The 20,981-nt window shown below is 40.8% G+C and overlaps 1 protein-coding gene across 10 annotated transcripts in view; it reads left to right on the top strand.

Moving 5' to 3' along the window:
- The first annotated feature begins 6,061 nt into the window (after window positions 1–6,061).
- LOC129774253 (AP-1 complex subunit gamma-1-like) overlaps window positions 6,062–20,981 on the top strand; it is a 69,738-nt gene continuing 54,818 nt past the window's right edge. For 8 of the 10 annotated variants that reach the window (XM_055777972.1, XM_055777969.1, XM_055777970.1 and 5 more), the window contains exon 1: window positions 6,062–6,634. The gene's annotated coding sequence lies outside the window, so the exon portion shown is untranslated. Of the gene's footprint in view, window positions 6,635–6,749; window positions 6,774–20,981 lie in introns of those variants that run through there. The other 2 variants (XM_055777963.1, XM_055777964.1) reach the window with 2 other exon arrangements.

The following is a 20,981-nucleotide window of genomic DNA, read 5'->3' as shown; positions in this document are numbered from 1 at the left end:
GAAAGTTTCGCATTGAGTGCGACAATTGGTATGAAATATAATTTGAGGAAATTATATTTCTGTAATTTAATCAATGTTTTTGTCATGCGAAAATAATGTCAATTTTCATAACATTTCAAATTACATTCGAATGCCCCTCACAGAAAATTTTCCATTTGAATCTAGGTAGTGCGCACCAAGGCGCCTAGAAGTATATCCAAAAGACGGGTCTATGGTACTAGGTGAGGCCGTTTCGTCACTAAGTGGGTTAGGGGAGCGGTATATGAAAACAGCACGGAAGAAAGTAGAAGGGGAATTATTTCCTTGTAGCGTGAAAGAGACAGACTGATCACCAGCGAGCTTCGGCAATAGCGTATTGTGTTTTGTTTACAAGCAAAACACAGTAGACTTCCAAGATGGCTGAAGAGTGGTTTTAGCAAGTTGGCCCACCTTAGTATATACTTCTAGGCGCCTTGGTATATCCTAAGGTGGGCCAACTTGCTAAAACCACTCTTCAGCCATCTTGGAAGTCTACTGTGTTTTGTTTGTTAACAAAACACAATACGCTAGTGCCGAAGCTCGCTCGTGATCAGTCCGTCTCTTTCACGCTTCAAGCAAATAATTCCCCTTCTACTTTCCTTCGTACTGTTTTCATATACCGCTCCCCTAACCAACTTAGTGACGAAACGGCCTCACCTTAGGATATACTCCTAGGCGCCTTGGTGCGGACCAAGGCGTTGTACTATACCGCGGTTACCGTGGACCGCAATGTCAAAATTGCTGTTCGGCCATTGCTCGCGAAAAAACAAATTTGTTTACAAAACAAATCGTATCTTTTGGTGACAAATGCATTCGTTGGCACAATAGCTGCTCGCGCTTTACTATCTAATCATAACAGTGCAGAAGGATGTTATTAGTATATCTTTTCGCTTCTAGCTGCGCAATCAATGCCTTCCTTTCCAAGCTAAATGTACTGCTGTTTGGCTCCCATCGGCGGGGAAAAGAGTACTATCAGCTTACGGCGATGATGACAAGAAATAACGCTAATCGTGGCTCCACTGATTTCGCTCAGGGAGGAGGAGGAAGCTGTGCATATACCGGGAAAGAGATTACCAGATCCAGAAGATCCGGAAAGGGCAGTTACAAGTAATTGGCTAGAGGAGGTTGTGCACTATTTTCCACGAATATATATTTGCTTATTTTTTCATTCAGTTATTTTCCTCAGCGAGTTGCTATGAAACCACAAACCCAAACAAAAAGTAAATAATTCTGAAATTTACGTCTCGCTACTCGTCTCACGTCGTGTCCTGAAAGTGTCGAGAATGAAACACCTATCGTTCAGCATCTTGGTGCGGACCAAGGCTTGTTTAAATCTGTATCCAAGTGTATATCCATTTATACAAGCACCTTGGTGCGGACAGCTTAAGGTGAAGGTGGAAGTAGTATAGGTAAACCCGAGATGGAAAATGAAAGGTGGAAAGATTTTTCAAATCTGTGACGTCACAGATTTTGTTTATGTATGTTACTTTTCTTATAATAGTCCACTACATAGGAAAAGTGTTGTTATTAAGAGTAAAATTAAGCAAATGAAATGAACGAACTAGTTTTTTTTTCCTAAATCAATGCTAGCGTTCAAAATCATAAGGGGCCAACATTTTACATAATCTGGAATTTCAGTATTTCTGAAATGTTCTAAACTTAATTTCTATTCAATTTTACTTCTCGTTACGTCGACCAAAAACGTAAACGAACAAAGTCAGAGTCACACAATCTTTTGTTCCTTTGACGGATAAACATTTAACAGTACATGGAAAAAAGGTTGCAAGTTTTTTTCATGTAAAATGAACTTGAAAAATAAATTTAATTGACTCCGTATGACTTATATTGAGACGAAAAGTTTTCCGCTTGCGTCTTAGTTTTAGACGACTGCAATTTTCAGCACCCTAATTGTGAAAAAAGTAATTACAATTGCTGACAAAAGTCAAACTTCCATGAAGTTGCCCTAGAATCCAAACATAGTAGACATGAGAATACTATTTCTGAAATCAAAGAAAAAATTTAACATTTTAGTTCGTGATATGTTCTGTTTTTTTTTTCATAATGCGAAAAATATGATTTGGAAATCTGTAGTTAGCTTCTGTATATCCTCTTTCAACGTTATTTGTTGACTTTGTTCATTTTTGTACCATTTGAGTAACTGACTTGTATGCCTGGTATGTGAACTCCCTATCTTCCTGGCTACTAACACAATCAAAGTTCAACACAACCAAAACCCGTGAATCTTCCCACCTTCTATTCTTCATCTCGAGGTAAATCCATGTGTAAAAATGGGGTAATAGTGTTTGTGAAAGAAGAGCAAAGCACATTTAAATAGATCAATTCACCTATCAGACTGTGTGGCGCTTCATTGACACGAGTCTTTGAATACATTTGAAAAAAATAACAATTCAATACTGTAGTTAAATGTATGAACGATATGTTCCTGATTATACTGATTATACTGAATACTGATTATACGCGAGCGTAATATGAGCAAATTTATAACACATGCGAATTGGGGCTCTTTTGATATTAACAAGTTCTTCCGCAAAGTAACTCGATGCTGCTAATTCATTAATATTTTCCTTTGTTGATCGTATTGTTTTCACATATTCACGTTGGAGAGCCTTAAACTTTCTCTTCGTTGGCCGAGACATTTCGATTCAATGTAATACTTTTCCGTTTACTGTTTTCGAAAGCATAGGCAGCCGTGGCTGTATTCCGAGCGCTGCAATACAATTATCTTACCCAATGTTAAAGTTGCTGTTGCTTTCGCAACGAAATGAAACGACTTCCGGAAATTTAACGCGTATATTTGAGAATCGCTCGGGGAACGGTTAAAATTCTCCTAAAATTTACAAATTTCTGTTTTTTTATTCTAAATTATCCATTGAACATTGACTTACGTTTAGTGGGTTTCATGTACTCGCTACCTGGATCTGAATTTTATAAAAACCCTTTTTTCTCGGAATCTGCTTTAGGTTTAGAATTCGATTTAAGCTATACTACAAATTGCGCTAAATAAATGAAAATACCTGCTTTCGATTCGATATTCGATGGATAGTAATTTCACTATATAATATTTTTTTTCTTCAAACTTCCAACTATTGTTATATTCACTTAAGACTTCAAAAGGCTACCTTTTTTCTCAAATTTCACGTTATATTGTGAAGTTGGTTGCGATGCGTACCATCGTACATCGTAGTCGATTTCACAACACAACGCGCTGCTGCCTCAATGTTGTTAATAAGTAGGTGCGGCGGTCGACGTATGTTGTACGCAACAGTTGCTAAAACTTACATTATAGACCCATTAAAAATAATGATTGTATTGATATCAACACAATCAGCCCTATTTTGTATTCCGACGGATTTCCATTTCGTTCGAAAGTGATATTTCGTTCGAGTTATAATTTTGCATTCCTTATTTCGAACGTTTTGCCAATTTAATGTTGGAAGAGGGGCAGAACGAACGAAATGCAAAAACAACTCAAACGGAATACAGAATGGAATTTTAGCAAGTCGTTGGAAATATTTCGAATCGATCGAAATACAGAATAGGGGTGAATTTTATTCTATTGATTTTCATGACATGAAACGCTATGACTCGGGAATAACATTTTATTGAGTGGTCTTGATAGCTGTTTCGATGATGTTGTCTGGCATCAGTGTGGAAAACATAAGGATGCTTTCACCAATACAAATAAAACCATTACCGAAGATTGAAAAATGAAAATTTAACTTTCAGAGCACTTGCTCGAGTTTTCCGACGTTTTTCACTATACAGTGCAACAGCAGATGAAAATTAAATATCTTGCGAGTAATCGATTAGAGTTTGGTTGATATTACTTGATGGGAAGTGTGCGAAAATGATAATTTCCTTCACACTGTTTCGCAAAATTATTGAGTTACGGGCGAGGGGTGAGGGAGGGAGATGAAATAAATGAGCGCCATTGTGGCAGCCATTTGTGGCTAGCTTCCACCTTCACCTTAAATATAATTGTAAGTCGGCGATTATACACTGACCCAATAAATTGGTATATATGACAATTTTTTTGGTAAATATTACGTACTTATTACTGATGTGTTCGTAATTATTGTATATATACTTTGACTGGTATAATGTGTAAATTGTAATTAGCGTGTATACTCCGTTTAACGGTCACCAACACAGTTATGGTGAAATGCCATAGACGCAGACGAAGGTCTGAACGAAGCGATAATAAAATGAGAAGTCTTTCGTATTCGAGTGCTCAGATCAAACAGTCGAATTTCTATTGCAACCCCGAAAACAGAATTCAACATTTACAAGGGTACGTTTATGACAAGGTAACCTGGACTCGAAGTGTGTAGGTCACGATTCACTTATACACTCTCAACTATGACATCTTAGCTTTGACGAAAAGCAGCGATCGCAAAGCAATTCATAAAAAGTGTTTTTGTGTTGCATATATTACGTGTTTCGCTATTTCTTTTTTTTTAAATACGTCATACATACGTGAGATAGAAAAGTTAGTGAACCATTAACGTGAAAGGATTTTCGGAATTAGTACCCTGAATGTGTTGTTTCTGTGCAGCTTTTTGAAACTGGTCTTTATACGGCGGCTCGACTGCGAAGGAATATATTTATGTAATATTTCCATTTTCAGACAACCCTGTGGCTCTATGAGTGGCACTCGGCTCGAGTCCAACTCGAATTATGAAAACATACCCCACAAATTATCATTTCATCGATTCACGATGTATATGACCATTCGGACCCCGAGGCCGAGTGGTTAGCGTCTCACATTATCATGCCGGGTGTTCGGGTTCGATTCCCGTTCTGGTCGGGGGATTTTTCGTCAAAGAAATTTTCTTCGACTTGCACTGTGGTCACGCGTATTCAAGAGCTTGCCTCTCGGAATACATTCAAGGCGTGTTATTTGGCTTAAGAAATCCCAACTAAGTATTAATATATGACGCTAGTTAATGCATACGTTGAGACGGCAAAAGTTCCGCAGGGAACGGTAACGTCATTCAAGAAGAAGAAGAAGAAGATGACCATTCGGAAGAAATGGCTTCGATTCTTCGGACAGGACCTAAACAGCAGTACTAAAAACATGTACATTTGCTCGCTTCACTTCAGTTCAGATTGTTTCTTGCATATCGATGGCTTGAAAGCACAATATCGTCGAAAACTGATACCAACAGGTAAATTTAAACAAATCAGATTTTACAATTAACACACAAAACAGTTTATTTTTAGCTGTTCCTACTTCCAGAAAGGCCAACGATTCGCATGCCTCGGGAAATCAAAACCGAACGGCTCGCTGAAAGGTCTCGATTGACATCAAGCAAGAGTTGAATCCTTGAAAAACATCTGTAACATCCGCGGAATCGGCCCAGCTTTCTAATGGGACTAAACAAGACTATCCCGAGAGGGATATTCCGTCAAAGGAAATCGGGAGCAGCATCATCAACATCACTAACGAAAAACCTAGCGATTCGGCCGGCTCTGATGACCTAATTCAAGCACTGCGGCAGGAGATATCGAAGAGCTACAGAGAGCTTCAGGAAGCTAAAATCCGAATTACCGAACCACAATTTACCCTATGTTTTGATTAGGTTTTGAAGCTAAATAGACTATTTTTACGCTGCAATGAATAAATATATACATTAAGCTAAAATACAATAGATATAAACTTATTTAGACAAATTATTATATCGCTCCATGATACTTGCAAAGCTGACACATCACAGACTCACTACTATTGATGCACTAGTCAGTCCACACTACCTTTCCATATATGTACCCTGCAGTAAAATATACCAATCGTTGGGACATTGCCGTGTATTGCATCTGACATTTATTTTACTTAAAATTTGTACTTTCTACTAATGTTTGACTTACCAAAGATTTGGTAGCCTATTTTAGTAATCTGTCTTCTGGGTGTACAAAAAATAGAGTAGTGCACCGGATTCCTATCCCTCAACACTGACATCGTCACAAGTGCCACCTGGCGGGTAAACCGTTCACCGCTGGGTGACAAACCAACAATCATTCGCTGTCATTCATCGTCATCGTCGCGGACACTTTTTTCCTCGCATTCAGAGGAAATTTTTCGCATCGACGGCAAGAGAAGAATCAACCTCTATTCCGTGTGTGTCAGTTCGCATTTGGAAGCAAATTTCGCGACGTTTTGTTCCGTTTCTCCCTTCGCCATTTACTGCAAGCTGGTTCCGGTGGGCGTGAAGTATTCTTTTCCGGTTTCAGTGTCCCATCTTCGGCGCGTGACGTGGCGGAATCTGTAGGAAACGAACTTGGAGATTTCGGAACATATTTGGACCCGAGAGGTTACTCCGCTGCTTGAGAGGTGTTGAAGTGTGTGCGAGCGAGCGAGACGGCGAAGAAGGTTCTTTTTGTGAGGAGGTGGCAAAGTGACACAGCCAGCACCAGTTCACTATCCGTTGCGAGCAAGCAAGAGTGTGGAAAACGAAAACGAAGGCTGTTGGTATCAAGGAAAAACATCAGCGGTATAGTGGCTCCGGTTGGTTTATTGTGTCAGGATAAGAAAAGTGGATCGAAACACTTCTGTTGCATTGTAGCTGGGAACATACGCGTTGTTTTTCCACGAAAGGTGAGACTCGATTTGAGCTTGTATGAAGCTAATGATTGTGAAGTGTAGAAAAGCTTTGAAGGCGAAGCAAAGTTAATAGAAGAAACGGAAGTGAAACCAGTTGTGCTCGGAAGGAAATAGGCCAAGCGTCGGGAAAATGGTCTGAACGTGAAGGCAGTAAGGGGAATGTGCATTGCATGAAAGAAAAATCGAAAGGATAACTTATTACTCTTACTCGTTTGAGTTTCTGCAGTCGTTTATTTCCCATCACTAATTAGAATTGATTGTATATAAAGGAGAATCACATCACATTGGAAAGTGACGTCAATTGGAAGGCGCATTCTCCACAAATAAAAACAAACCCGACGAAACGATTCCCTTTCTAAGCATCAATTAGCTGTCCAATTTTGGGGCGTGTAAAAGAGCGGAGCCTCAATACAGGTTTTTTGGCAGCCAAAGTGAAAGTAAACAGTGGTCTTCGAATCCAGACCGGATTTCATCCATTTCTTCACTACATATTTTTTCACATTGGGCTCGGATAGCTTTACCAACAGTTGCTCAACAGGAACGATAGTCATCTTAGCTTTGTAGGTCAAACAGAAGAGAATTGAATACTAGAGAATCTAATCGTTATTATTTGCAAATTTTATTCCGATTAGCCAATGCCAATTTATTAAAATTTATGTTTCCTTTTATTTGGCAAGCTTTTTTTTTATAAGTAGAGAAACACTAGATTCGGAATATTGGACAGAAAAAGTACAATTCTAGAGACCCCCCCCCCTCCCCCTTCGTGGACAAGTGTGGACATTTCTTATACCCCTTCCCTGTTCGTCCACGTGGACATTCCTATTTTTTTGGAAATATCTTCGAACAAGATGAGATTCTAGATTCGAACATCATCGTGAAATAATCAAGGGGCGAGATTGTGTTACTTGTTATGTTTCAGGGGTATAGCTTGCGATACGTTAAGGAGGAGGGATGTCCAAAATCCATATTTTCTGGCGTTATGCAATTTGTTAACATAATATCGATCTATCCACTATTCTTTTCTTTCTTCAATATTACCCGGTAAATTGTCTGTATCTTTTTTTTTCCAATTCGTTTATCGCATAAGCTTTGCGGAGCCGCTAACTCAAGTTTTGTTTATACAAAAATTTCATCTTAAATCTATGTTTAGTAGGTTTCGACCGATTACTCGCGGTTTACTCGAGGTTAGAGGGGCAACAATTTTTGTGGGACGGGTCAGGTTAGGGATATGGATATGAGGTATCATTGTCTCAACCGAGGGTTGCCGCACGCACTGTAGCATTGTGCATAATGACCAGGGGTAGCATCTGGTGTTCGACTAGCTGTCGAGGGTGGACGACAGTGAGATGAGGGGACAAGACAAACAAACTAATAACGAAAAAGAAAAAAAAAACACAAAAGCATTAAATTCTTATACTAGACCGTTTCACAAACATATAGATCAACTGCATATAGCAGATGTCGCGAGTTCCCAACACGTCTCTAACAGGAACATAGGGTTGTCTTCCTTGGACCTCAAGGGCATTCAAAAGGTACTCTCTGGCTGCGTAATTATCCGTACATTGCCAAACTGCGTGATCGATGTCATCGTAACCGTTTCCACACCGACAGACGTTGCTTTGAACAAGATTTATTCTGTGGAGATGCACATCTAGCGAGTAGTGGTTGGACATAAGTCTACTCATTACACGAATGAAGTCACGACTTACGTCCAAACCTTTGAACCACGCTCTCGAAGAAACCTTTGGAATAATTGAATATAACCACCGCCCAAGACTTCCAGTGTCCCAATCGGTTTGCCAACTCAAGAGGGAACTCTGACGCAGTAATTGGAAAAATTCATCGTATGAAATCTGTCTATCAAACAATTCGCCTTCCTGGGCACCCACCTTTGCGAGAGTGTCCGCCTTCTCATTGCCAGGAATTGAGCAATGAGAGGGGACCCATACAAAGGTTATCTTATAAGATCTTTCGATCAGTGCACTCATCTGCAGCCTCACTTTTGTGAGGAAATAAGATGGGTGCCTACTAGTTCTCATCGACTGGAGAGCCTCAAGCGAACTGAGACTATCCGAGAAAATGAAGTAATGGTCTGCAGGCTTGTTGGAGATCATCCCCAATGCGAAGTCGATTGCTGCCAGCTCAGCAACATAAACGGAACAAGGTTCCTGCAGTTTACGGAAGGCGCTCGAATTTTCATTGAAAACACCGAAGCCAGTGGATCCATTGAGGCGAGATCCATCAGTGAAGTATCTTTTCATGCAATTGACTTTTGAGTACTTTCGGTTAAAAATACGGGGAACGTAAGTTGATCGAAGCTGATCTGAGATTCCAAGTATTGCTTGTTTCATCGACAGATCGTATTCAATTGAGGAGCTGCTGATGGTGAAGTGAGCACGGTCTGGAGTAAACGATGGAAGACAAATATCTGACGAAATATAGTGGTGGTAAATTCTCATAAACCGAGATTGTATATTTAGATGAAGAATTTTTTCAAAATTTTCAATCAAAAGTGTGTTCGTGACTCCACATTTCACCAGTATTCTGAGAGAAAGTTCCCAGAATCGGTTCTGTAAAGGAGTTACTCCTGCCAGAAGGAAGGAAGGTATTGAATTAGAGAGACTTTAAACTCTGAGAGTTCATTCGTCTCTTCCTGCCAGAACCCGAGTCTCGAGGTGCGTTGAGTGCATACAGCCAAGAGCTATACGCAGACAATGATATTGAATTCGTTCCAGTTTTAGAAGGTGACTTTTAGCTGCTGAGAGAAAGCAGAAAGAGCCATACTCCAGAATGGATAGAATAGTTGTTTTATAAAGTGTTATGAGATCTCCCGGATTAGCTCCCCACCACGTGCCGCAAATCGAGCGGAGGAAGTTGACCCTCTTTTGACATTTTTGCTTCAAATACGTAATGTGGGTATTCCAAGTGCATTTTGAAACAAACCAGACACCAAGGTACTTGAAAGTCAATGATTGGGTAATGCTTCTGCCCAAAAGCTTAAGTTGCAATTGGGCTGGGAACCGCTTTCGAGTAAACACTACCAGTTCGGTTTTCTGCGGCGAGAATTCGATCCCTAAGTTCCTTGCCCAAGAAGACAAGTTATCTAAGGAATTTTGCAATGGTCTTTGCAAATTTTCGGCATGGAGACCTCTGACGGAAACCACACCATCTCATCTGCAAGCTGTCTAAGCGTGCATTGTTCTGCCAAACAACTGTCAATATCTTTCACATAAAAATTATAAAGAAGGGGGCTCAGACATGAGCCTTGGGGTAGACCCATATAACTATTTCTGGAAGTTGTCAGTTGTCCAAGGGTGAAGTTCATTCGCTTTTCTGACAACAAATTGTACAAAAAGTTATTCAAAATTCCAGGAAGTCCACATCTGTCCAGATTGTCTGACAGAATTTCTATGGTAACCGAATCAAAAGCTCCCTTAATATCCAAGAATACTGAAGCCAATTGCTCCTTGTGCGCAAAGGTCAGTATAATATCTGTAGAAAGCAACGCTTGTCTACGTTTGTTCCTTTGCTCTTGCGAAACCCAAATTGTGTACCTGATAGCAAATTATTTGTTTCGATCCATTGATCGAGTCTTCGAAGGATCATTTTCTCCAACAATTTTCTAATGCACGAGAGCATAGCAATCGGACGGTATGAGTTATGGTCAGACGCTGGTTTGCCAGGCTTTTGAATTGCTATTACTTTGACCTGTCTCCATTCGGGTGGCACAATGTTGTTTTCTAGTAGGGTATTGAATAAGTCTAGCAAGCGTCTTTTCGCGATATCGGGAAGATTTTTTAGAAGAACGAATTTAATCATATCGCTTCCGGGTGAAGAGTTGTTCGATGAAAGAAGAGCCATAGAAAATTCCAGCATTGAGAATGGTCCGTCCAGAGGTCCACTGCTCGGAGACGTTTCTCGAAGAATATGTTGGGCTGGAACTGAGTCTGGACAGACCTTTTTCGCGAAATCGAATATCCATCGGTTGGAGTATTCTTCACTCTCGTTGGTAGATGAGCGGTTACGCATGTTGCGAACTACCCTCCACAAGGTACGTATTGAAGTTTCACGAGAAAGACCTTCAATGAAATTGCGCCAGTTATCGCGTTTTTTTGCTTTAATTAATTGTTTCAGCTGTATTTCAAGCTTGGAATATTCCTCGAAGTGTGTGGATGTTCCATGTCTACGGAAAGCTTTGAAAGCATAAGCTTTTTTCAAATACAATTTTGTGCTTTCATCGTCCCAGCCAGGAGTGGCTGATTTTCTTTTGAACGGAGCACTTGGAACTTTTCTTTTTTGTGCTTCCAGTGAGCTTTTATAGATCAAATCGACAAAGAATCGATATTCTTCCAATGGTGGAAGTATATCTATTGATTCGACACCGATTGTTACCGCCGTTGCAAATTTTTGCCAGTCGATGTTCCTTGTTAGATCAAATGGAACTCGAGATGGTTCAGTGGATTGTGGGCTACACTTGATTGATATACTGATTGGCAAGTGATCGCTACCATGGGGATCATTGATGACCTTCCACTGACAATCTAATGATAACGAGCTTGAGCAAAAAGAAAGGTCGAGACGACTTTCTCGAGCCGGGGGTTTTGGAATTCGTGTCGCTTCACCAGTGTTCAAGATAGTCAAGTTGAAATCGTCACATAAATCGTAAAAAATAGCCGCTCTGGCGTCATCATAAGGATCACCCCACCCAGTACCATGAGAGTTCATATCACCCAGAATTAGAACTGGGGATGAGAGAATCGAGACTAGATTCCAAAGATGACTACGGCTAATGTTAGTATTTGGAGGAACGTATACTGAAGCTATGCAAAGTTCTTTATTCTTTGCAGTTATTTGACACGCGACAATTTCGACGTCTGATAGAGCTGGGAGAGGAATTTTATAGAAAGAGTAGCACTTTTTGATCCCCAAAAGTACTCCTCCATAAGAATCATTTCTATCCAGGCGAATAATGTTAAAATCGTGGAAGTTGAGTTCAGTGTCAGAAGAAAGCCATGTTTCAGAGAGGGCAAATATATCACAATCATAATTTTGAAGTAAAAATTTGAACGAATCTAGTTTTGGCACTAGACTACGGCAGTTCCATTGTAGCACATTGATCATATCTTCTACTACGCTAGGGGAATTATCCATCGAATGATATGATTGATGCACGGAGGGGCCATGAAGCAGTCAATTGCTTAAGATAAGACTTTAAAGATGGAAGCAAGGCAGAAATAAAGCTTCTGAGAGGTCTTGAATTTTTGACGTGTTTAGTATGAAGTCCACAATGTCCGAAAAAGCTATCAATCCTCGATTAGACGCGAATTTTTTACGAGAAGTTCGAGGAGCAGCGTTTTTATTTCTCTCTTCTCTGGGTAATGACGTAAAATCTTTGCTGCAACCAGGAACTGGCTGAGAAGGAGCCTTCGGATTCGTTTTTTTATTACTATTACCCTTGGAATTGGACAATCTTCCGAGGGTCACTTTAGGTTTCTTACGGTGCACCGTTGGTGAAGAGAGCTTTCTTTTTGATGATTCATCCTTTATTGAAGATTCTGGTGCAGCCGTAGTATGACCCTCATCAGAATCAGAGTCCGATTATTGAGATGACAAAACCGAAAATTGGTTTTCATCTTGAGCGGCTGATGCGGTCTTTAGCATTTCAGCATAAGTCCGCTTGGAGCGTCCAGCGATAGAACGCTTCATTTTATCGGAGTGCTGTTTGTACCTCGGGCACTCCTGTAGAGGGTGAGGATTCTCGCCACAGTGGATACATTTTTCCACTGTGTGCAAGAATCCTCACTATGTTTCTCGCCACATTTACCGCAACGAAATTTGTTGCCGCAGTGGCTAAACGAGTGTCCCAACTTTTTACAGTTGGTACAATTATAAACCCGTGGTACAAACAGGCGCACTGGGAAAAAAATATTTTCTACTTTCACAGCTACAACTGTTCCTGGTAATGCGTATACATTCAGCATCTCGAAATTGTTCAGTCATTTCATTTTGAATTTATGAAATGGTCTGCAGTTAATTACTCTACTCTCGTTTGTGCGAAACACCCGTTTTACCAACATCCCAAGATCAGAAAAGTCGCAGAGTACTCGCGTACAAAATCGTAACACGTATACTCGCGCACGGTGTCACAGACCGAAAATTGAACTTCTCTGTAATATTGCCATTGTGTATTTTTCAGGCTTTATTGGCATTTATTTGAAGAAGAGGGTATGATTGAGGGTATGAAACTCCAAAAAAATATGTTTTCTTCGTCTTTATTATGTTTTAATAGTCATCTAATTCAGCCTTCTCAAAATAGAGTAATTTTTGATACTCCAACACAAATAACGAAATTCGAATTTTTCACTGTTATTAATTAAAAGTAAGCAAATGAATATAATTCATGGAAATATAAAGAGCTATAAAATAACATAAAAAAGTATTAATCGATTGTGGTTTCATTGGAGTAAGAATCAGAACATAGCATAACTACATGCTCGAAACAAACATTTTTTTTTACATTTCATGCAATTGTTGCGTGTTTTTCGGGTCTTTTATCGAAGAGAAGAATGCATAACGACCTTTTAGGTAATTACCAGATGATAAAGGTTCTGGAATACAAAATTTGCATATTTCTTATATTCTTTGTCTCTGTTTCCTTGATAAACTAAGAATTAATGTCTTTTTTTTAGATGGGACATAAAAAGATGATATAAAAGGATTTTTAGGAACTTCCTCTTCTTTTTCTTGTTTTCTTGTCGATATTGTCCATTATAAAAAAATATCCCCGAAACTGTAACTGTTAAAAATTACTATAAGCTACCGATTAGTTTATAGTTCACTGTTTACAATTCTTCCACAAGTGAAATTCTTTCACAATTGTGTATATGTATGACCATTATATTTAGCGAATAACTATACGAAAGTCAAACATTTATATTTTGCTTTTGAACGTGAATCTAGCGACGAATATATCGTTGAATAGTTAATATATGGATCCGTTCAATCCAGCTACAAAAGGGACTGAAATCAAATAAGAAGAGTCCGGTAATGATATTATGCATTATATTTAATAAATATTCCACGCCACTAACATTAATTTAAACATTTCATTCAATAATATTCCAGAATATGAAAAAAGGCACTTGTCCAAAAAAGTTTCTCTTATACTCGCGTCGGTGTGTCAGACCGAAAGTGTTAAAAAAGTGACACACGTCCTCTTTGTACCAACACATGCGATACGCTAAACGATGACGAACGACGAATAACGAGGCTAGAGAGAATCGCAAAGTCGTAGTGTTGATATTTTCTGAAAAATGAACGAATTATTGATTTCTCGGTCTGACAGACCAATGCGCGTGTATAGGAGTGTTAAGGAGCTTATGCTTGTCGAATGTTCACAAATGCTACAGTAAGTGTGTTTGATAGTTTCGACCACATAGTTGTCGAGCTGTATATATTGGAATTTATCGACTGATTGTTTGTAAGAAGCTCATAACAGGAACGTGAGACCTCATGTCTTCTCTACAATCTGGCAAGCAATTTTGGAGTTTAACAGAGATGTGCTGTTCTTGAATTGATAACGGTAATCCCAAGAATTTTCCATTCAAATTTGTCGTAAGTTATGAGACTTTTCATCGCCCATCACGATTTTTTACAAAAACGGCGTTTTTTAACGTTTATAGAACGAGTCGCATATAAAGATGTGATTCATTGTGTTTATTTCGGTCAAATAATCTGTAAACCATACGCCGTAGCAATTTGCTAGTTGCACCAGATGCTCAGGGAGGTGGTTTTTTGGATATTTGTAGTTAATCTGTTAATTGATCTGTCGTGTACCGAATATTATTCTTAATGGATTCCTCGATTCGATTAACATCAATGGAGGCACGAACTTTCCGGTCCAACCCATAGAAGAGTATTTCACAAATTACCACATTTCAATAGAGGGCAATAAAAAGCTTCGCTGTTAGTAACCCTTCTTCAAAGGTACGAGCCGTGCACCTTTGAAAGAATTTGTTGTTCGTCTTCTAATTTTGCAAAAGCTTGGAAGTTTTGAAGAGATAGCAACGAAGTGGTTTTTGTATCATGAGCTAGCCCGCATTACAATACTAATACTAATACTAAGCCTGTGATGTTATCTTCATCCTGACGGAATAAATTATCTATTGAGAATGTTCTGGAACACGAAAGAAAGACCGAATAAACTTCTATTAACGCTTTATTAGAACGAAGGTGTTAACTGCACGAAGTGCTTACATGGAGTGAATAAAAAGTAAACGTGTCTCTTCCGTTACACTGTTTGTTTGTTTGCTTGACAACCTGCGTTGCTATCCAGTGTAACCAGAATAGCCGATTGCTACTTCGATGACACCCCCTCTCAATCCGCTATTCCGAGACGGCGTCCAAGTTGTTCTAGACGATAGTGTTCCATCGGCTTGGTGAAGAAATCAGCCAGTTGATTTTCGGTTCGCACATGTTCAATCTTCACGCTGCCATTGGAAATGTGATCCCGTATGAAATGATGCTTCACATCAATATGCTTAGAGCGTTTCGATTCACAGTTCTTGGCCATCCCGATACAACCTTGGTTGTCCTCGTAGATTGTGACTGGAACACTGGAGCTCTTCAATTTCAGATCGTCGAGAATCCCAGAGAGCCAAACTGCTTCCGATACTGACGAGCTGAGTGCGATGTATTCAGCCTCGCTTGACGACGTTGCCACCGTTGCTTGCTTTTTGCTTGACCAGCTTACGAGATTGCCAAACACGAAAAAGGCAAAGCCACTTACTGATTTACGATCATCGGCGTCTGAGGCCCAATCCGCATCGACGTAGCCTACCAACGGTTCAGCAGAGCTCTGTCGATTGAATAATAAACCTTTGGCTTTCGTCCCTTTGATGTAGCGAACTACTCTCTTCAAGCTTTGCCAATGCTGTGCGGTTGCCTTCTGCTGGAACCGTCCTAAGAAACCCACGGAATAACATATGTCCGGCCTAGTACACAGCATCACGTACATCAACGACCCGAGCAGTTCTCTGTAGGGTTGGGTTGTGGGTTCTCCGGTTCGAGTAAGCTGAATTCCTTTTTCCATGGGAGTTTTCACTGGATTGCTCTCCTCCATCTTGAAACGCACCAACAACTTGTCAACGTTAGTTTCCTGCGACAGTTTCATCTTTCCTTTCTTTAGATTGTAGTCCAATCGCATACCCAAAAAGTTTCTTACTTCTCCGCAATCGGTCATCGCAAACATTTTCGCCAATTGATTTTTCAGCTTCACGATAGTCTCCGATTTCCTTCCACATATCAACAGGTCATCCACATACAAGACAACGTAGATTTCGTCACCATCTTTAATCTGGGTATAGAGGCAATAATCATGTCGAGAACGTACGAAGTCTAATTGTAACAGCTTTTCATTGAACTTTTCATTCCAACATCTTGGTGACTGTTTCAAGCCATAAAGCGACTTGAACAGCTGGCATATGGTGTTCGGAGGTGCCTTAACTCCGTCTGGGACTGTCATATAAATGTCTTCTTTCAAATCTCCGTATAAAAAGGCTGTCTTAACGTCCATATGGTGAAATAAGAAGCCCTGATGCACACCTGCTGCTAGTACCGTTCGTATAGTGACTAGCTTCGCCACAGGAGCAAACGTCTCCTCGTAATCCAGTCCTGCTTTTTGTAGAAAAACTTTGGCCACAAGCCTCGCCTTATATCGCACAGGAATTCCGTCTTTGTTGTCCTTGACACGGAACACCCACTTAGCCTTAAGAGGTTTCACACCTTCCGGACACTTTACGAAACGCCACACGTTGTTCGCAGCCATCGATTTCAGCTCATCCTGGACAGCACTCAGCCATTCCTGCTGATCATCGCGTTGTTTGATGTCATCGTAGCACATGGGTACATCTGGGGAAATTGAGTCGCCAGAAATTGTTCTATAATTCACGAAAAAATCAAACAACTTACTTGGAAGCCTGCGCTCCCGTTCGCTACGCCTCGACATCGACTCACTAAGAGTGTCGTGTCTTTCTGTTTGCGAAGGGAGCGCGTCTGCTGGCTCATCTCCGGAATCGTCGCAGTCTTCCCCATCTTCAATCGTGTTACCAGCAGCTTTCTCACCGCCAGAACTGGTTGCATCACCGTCAGGAATGGAAACATCAGCCTCATCATCAGAACCGACAGCGACAGCTTTATCATCAGCTACTTCCCCCTCTTGGTCGTACGGGAAATTCATCACCAATGAGTCATCATCAACAGGCTTTACCTGGGCATACGGAAACGTTCCTTCGTCGAATTTCACGTCACGAGCAATGCTTATTTTACGCGCTTGCATGTTCCAGAGCCTATATCCATTCGGTGCATATCCGATCATGATCATCTCACGGCTCTTCGGATCCAACTTCTTCCTTTGTTGATTTGGAATCCATGCGAAACATCGACACCCGAACACTCGTAACTTCTCCAAACTTGGCTTGGAACCGAACCATCTCTCAGCCGGAGAAATTCCAACAGGCAGAGCAGCCGTGGGACTTCGGTTCAATAAATACACACACGCTAACGCTGCCTCGGACCATAGATCTTTCGGTGCACTTGAGTCGATTAGCACAGTCCGAATTCTTTCAACCAATGTCCTATTGAATCTCTCAGCGACTCCGTTCTGCTGTGGCGTGTAAGCAACAGTAACGTCAAGCTGTATTCCTTTTTTCTTGTAAAATTCCATTTGAGCATTAGAGCAGTATTCACGTCCCTGATCAACAGTCATTCTCGAAATCGACAGACCGAATGCTGCCGACACACTGGCTTCATATTCACGGAATTTTTCGAATACGTCGGATTTCTTCCTCAGAAGGTAGATCATCGCAAAATGGCTGTAGTCGTCGATGAATGAAACGATGTACCTAGACCCGTCCCAAGCTGGAGGGTCTATGGGACCACACACATCGGAATGAATACGTTCCAGGGGCCGACTCGCACGGCTACGATATCCACTAAACGGCTCACGACATTGCTTGCCTTTTACACAAGCTTCACAGAAACCAACCGATTCATCTTTCTTGACGTCACCCAGCATCCCTTCTCTTATCATTGTGTCCATTCCGTGCTGGCTAATATGACCGAGTCGACGGTGCCATAATTTGCTCGGCTTCGTATCACAAACTTTTGCGCACTTGGTTTCAAGCATCAGCACTATTTCATACAAACTGCCGACTAACTTACCAGTCGCCAAAAGTTCATCACCTTTCTTCAAGAGGGCCTTGTTTCCGGAAAATGCTACATCAATGCCAGCTCCTGCCAGTTTCTTCACCGACATTAAATTTTCCCTCAGATCCGGCACGAACAGGACATCCTTCATGTTAAACAGGACTCCTTTGTTACTCGTCGCGTCGATTTTTCCAATTGTCTTAGCAATCATTGCTTGACCTTCTTTCGCCACTCTAATTTCGATGGGACACACCAGCGTTTGGAAAGATGAAAATAACCATTTGTCACTCACCAAGTGATCGCTGCAGCCGGAATCCAACTTGAATGCCACTTTGTTGGTTCTACCATGAGTCGAATTTGCCGCATCTGCCATGAAGCTTACTGCGCTCTTCTTAACACAGTTTGCCTCGCCTTTGCCATGTCCGTTGCTATGACTGTTGCTACGACCATCGTTTTTGTTACCGTTGCCATGACTACGTTGTTTGCAGTCTTTTTTCATGTGCCCACGCATGCCGCATTTGTGGCACTTTCCGAAAAATTTGCTTCCAGAAAACGCAGCTGAATTAACCTCACTGTGTTCATCTTGACGGTCCGACCGTTTAGATTCCTCTGCCAGTAGCCTTTGCTTCACTAAATCAAGAGTTAAATCCTGCTCACTCACGTTCTCCAACGCTGTCACCAATGGATCAAACGAATCCGGAAGGGTCAAGAAGAGTTGTGAAACCAGATCGCCTTCCGCCAGAGTTGCACCGGCCGTTTTGAGCTTCCTCACTAGTCCATCGAATTCAACCAAATGACTTCGCATGTCACTTCCTTCTTTCATCCGGAGCCTTGCCAGTTGCTTCCTTATCAGCGTTTGACTCGCCACGGACTTTTTCGCGTACGTTGCCTCGAGACTTTCCCACATCTCCTTCGTAGTTTTCTTTTCGCGTACTACTTCCAAGCACTCATCCGAAATACAGCTCACCAGCATCGATTTTCCTTTCCGGTCCAATTCGTCAAATTTCGCACGCTCAGCTGCTACTTCCGGGGCCACCCCGGTGAGCACTTCTGATACGCCAGCGGCTTCAAGAAACAGCTTCACTCGGTAACTCCAATTCTGAAATTCGCTTCCATTTCCACGGAACTGCGGAATTCCATTCGTCAACTCTTTCTGTGATGGGACCATAACCTATTGAGAATGTTCTGGAACACGAAAGAAAGACCGAATAAACTTCTATTAACGCTTTATTAGAACGAAGGTGTTAACTGCACGAAGTGCTTACATGGAGTGAATAAAAAGTAAACGTGTCTCTTCCGTTACACTGTTTGTTTGTTTGCTTGACAACCTGCGTTGCTATCCAGTGTAACCAGAATAGCCGATTGCTACTTCGATGACATTATCCTTTACTAACAATGAAAATAAATCGATCGCTCACAATTTATGTGCATTAGTTTTAGCATATAGATTTCAATGAGAAAGATCAAGGAGAGAAAAAGAGAGATGTATGGATGCCCGACCGGCACTCTCAGAGTCTCTTTACACAGTGCCAGCAACTGCTGAATCGGTCGAATCGATTAGAAACGAGTACGAGTAGGTTTTGAAAATTACATTCTACCTACTTAAAAGTTTTTTTTTTGTTTTGACACGGGTCAGTCTCCACATACATGCATACAAATTAGACGTAATGTATTTAAAAAAAATGTGTCCACGTGGAAATTATCTATACCCCTCCCCCCTCACCGTGGACAAGCGTGGACATTTCGTGACCCCTACCCCCCCTAAAGTCCATGTGGTATGTGGACAGCCCCTAAGGCTATGGAGTCGGAGTCGGAGTTGGAAAAATTTCACCGACTCCGACTGTTACGACGTTAAATGACCTAATACAAGCAAAATATTTAGCTACTTGAACAAAATTTTATTTGATGATTTTATCAATTTCCTATTCACATCCGAACCCTTTGCTTGTATGTCGGTCAACCACAGCTATTTACTGTTCTAGTAAGCGACAAGATAGCGGTTAGCATGACTGCTGAAATTCCCAAGAAGAGCATTGTGGATATGATAGTGAAAAACAGCATTCCGCTGATGTTTTTGCTTTCATGGGGGAAAACGGGGAAATGTCAAGAATACTTGGAATTTTATGCCAATTGTGATTAAGGAAGCAAACACTAAAATAGTGGACTTGCGTAAATCCGTTAATAACCCGTTTTGAATTCGTTGAAATGATTTTAATTCCGTAATAGATGAAGTTGACGACATGTTCATGATCTTCAACATGCGTTGCGCCGTTCACACACTCCAGTTGACGATTCGTGACGGACTGAATGATCGTTCTGATTCTACCTTGATTGATAAATTCAGGAAAGTTACTATAGCTGCTAGAACCCCAAAAGCGGATGCATTTCTTAAAAGAAGAGCAGGGAAAGAAGCAATATTAGAACACGCCAAAGGAGTATATATCTCACGACTCAGCGACTGAATGAAGTTAGAAGTTTCATCAATGACAGAGGCGATGGGTGACCAAGTTAGCCAATCAACAATGGTGTATGTGTGTGTGTTTTCTATCGTTTTCATCGGATTCGTTCAGCAGAAAACTTTGAACTTAAATTTCATTTTAACGCAAGGCGACGCATTAGTAGTAGTGATCGCTTCGTACATAGCTGACTGCGTTTGTCCCGTCGCGCTTGAAGATGCAGGAAAGTGTTTGAATGACGGCGGGTTCAGATGAAAGGTTTGAACCCGGTAGTCATTACTGCTTACTTTGTAATGTTGTGTTGTGTTGCGTGCGGGTTGTGTGGTGTAGTCAAGTGCAGCCATAAGATTACATTCTTCATGTTGAAGAAGTTTCACCATTCATATTTGATATTTTTGAGTTCATATTTGGGATAATATGGAGATTAGAAATAAATCACTTTCGATAATTCCTCACGATTCCTAACGATGGGTGAAGTTAAAAGTGCCATCAAACCGCTTAAGAACAACACATCAACTGGAAAAGATGGCATCGGAATAGAACTCATCAAGATGGGCCCGAAAATGTTGGTTAATTGTGTGCATCGATTGATTGTCAGAATTTGATTAGATATTGGACATTTGATTCTCTATTCGTGCTAGAAAATGTGAATATTGACTGTTGAATTGTGAAAATGTCTA

Source organism: Toxorhynchites rutilus, chromosome 3 (genome assembly GCF_029784135.1).
Source record: "Toxorhynchites rutilus septentrionalis strain SRP chromosome 3, ASM2978413v1, whole genome shotgun sequence".
NCBI lineage: Eukaryota > Metazoa > Arthropoda > Insecta > Diptera > Culicidae > Toxorhynchites > Toxorhynchites rutilus.
Note: the sequence above shows the minus strand (reverse complement) of the source record. Positions and strands in the feature narration are given on the sequence as shown.